The sequence below is a fragment of the Manis pentadactyla genome, chromosome 9 (assembly GCF_030020395.1).
Source record: "Manis pentadactyla isolate mManPen7 chromosome 9, mManPen7.hap1, whole genome shotgun sequence".
In the NCBI taxonomy this organism is placed as follows: Eukaryota; Metazoa; Chordata; class Mammalia; order Pholidota; family Manidae; genus Manis; species Manis pentadactyla.
Genome location: NC_080027.1, coordinates 9,512,437 through 9,514,554, shown reverse-complemented (window position 1 = coordinate 9,514,554; position 2,118 = coordinate 9,512,437).

The following is a 2,118-nucleotide window of genomic DNA, read 5'->3' as shown; positions in this document are numbered from 1 at the left end:
GGCGCTGGCAGGGGGATCAGGAGAAACGGAGGCCGGACGCAGGGTCCTGGGTGGGCCGTGACGGATGGGGCAGCCGGCTCAGCGTGGAGAGGGGCCCTGGCCCTACGGGAGACGCAGGGAGCAGCTGCCCCTGTCCGTCAGCCTGCCCCGCCCCCTCCAGCATGGAATGAAAGCCCTCTGCTGCTGGTGGGGCACTCAGTTCCGGCTCCGGCCTGCATCCTCTAGGGCTCACGGTGACCTGAGATGCCTGGGGCTCAGGGTGTAACGAGCTCATGGGGCGGGGGCTCCTCAGAGGCCACGGCGGGGACCCGCCAACCACCTCTAGCACAGCTCTTCCTCACCCTTGGCTCTGGGGGCCAATTGGCCCGGCTTGGGACCTCAGTGGGGCGCTTGTTGGTGGGGGTGTGGCTGGGGCTGCTGTCTGGTGGGTCTGGCCCCTGGGAACCCTCGGGGGCCGCAGCTGTCCTGGCTTGGGGCCAGATGACAGGTTCGCCTGGCCCCCAGGCTAAACCCTTCATGATTGATCATGGCGGATATTCACGCTGGGGCGATGAGCCCACAGGAGCCCAGCAGCTGCTGGGAGGCCGAGGGGCCTGGGACGCCTCCTACATCTCCCACGCTGCCCCTCCCTCCCTCCCCTGCCACCTGTGTGCCCTGCTTGCCAGGCTGGACCTACAACTTCCAGCCCCAACTCCCCCTTCCCTGACTACCCCTCTCTGGGGCCTCAGGGCCTTCCCAAGGGGGGGTGCTGGCCCCCCACCCCGAAGTGGGCAGGGAAGGGCCCCCAGGGATGTGGCGCCTTAGGTAGACCAGGTCATCCCCAGGCCCAGCGGAGGCATGACTGGGGCTGAGGAGTTTACAGCTGCCCCCACCAGACCCAAGTGGATTTGCAGCGCCCAAGAGGCAGGAAATCCCATTTCCCACGCAGGGAGGGCCCCGGTTCGGGAGGCAGAGGTGCCCCATGACACAGAGACATTGCTGGGGTCGCTGTCCAGAGGGAGATGGAGGGCCTCAGCAGGTTGGGGTGCCCAGGGGTTGTGGAGAGGGTGCTGGGACCTCCGGGCTCCGGGAACATCAGGTCCCAAAGAAGCAGATTGTGATCTGGGCGTGGGGGAAGCAGGGCTTGGCAGACACGGGCCGAAGGGGCAGAAAGGGACTGCGGGGGTCTGTAAGAGACCCTGTTACGCAGAGACCCTAGAGAGGAGCCGCTCGTTGGCTTGTGCGTGGCCCCCTCCCCTGCCTCACCCTCTGGCCCCTGGCTGCCCACCCCCTGCTCCCTCCATGCTGCCAATTCACTCTTCTTGGAACCTCCAAGTAGCACCCAGAAAATGTAGCCGTGCCCTGCGTTCCCACCCCTCCCCTCCACTCAGGAGCTTGGCACCCACTGGCCTAAGAGGGGAGCAGGGAGGTCCGCTTGGCAGCTCCGGGGTTCCCACAGCTGCCCTCACCGCCCAGCCCCCAGCCTAGTAGGACACTGTCAGGGCTGAGGGCCAAGGGCTGTCGCCTGATCTGCCAGAGCCCTTCAGACGGACAGGCAATCAGTGAGAGCGGATGCTGAAGGTCATCCCTGACCACCAAGGGCCCAGGGCCTGGCGAATACTGAGCACTGCCCACCGGGCAGTCAGAGGGCCCAGAGTGGGGGCAGGCCCCACCCAAGTCCTGGCCCTTCATCCAGGCTCTCTGGGGGTCAAAGTGGGGGTCCACCTTGAGGGCCTTTTTATTATGCCCCATCCTGGCTTCCCACTGCCCCCCAGAGACACGGGGCAGCAGTGAAGTGAGGGCAGTTCCCTCCCCTCCCATCCATGCCCCTGAAGCAGGCATAATTGTGGGAAATGCAAGCCACATGCCTCTGGTTCATTTACACTTAATTCAATACCATGAGCTTCCCGGGGCCTTTGATGTCCCAGGGCCCAGGCCTTCAGTGCTTTGTGGGCTGTGAGACAGGAAGCCCAGGGTTTGGGGCAGAGCTCCTGCACCTCCTCCCCTCTGTGGGCTGCCCGGCACTGGGGGCCAGGCCCCTTCAAGGGGGAAGGGGAGGGCAGCGTGTCCATCCCCCAACCCAGTCGGCCTCCTGACCAGCCACCAGTGAGTGGGGTCATGCAGAGGGCCATTGGCTGC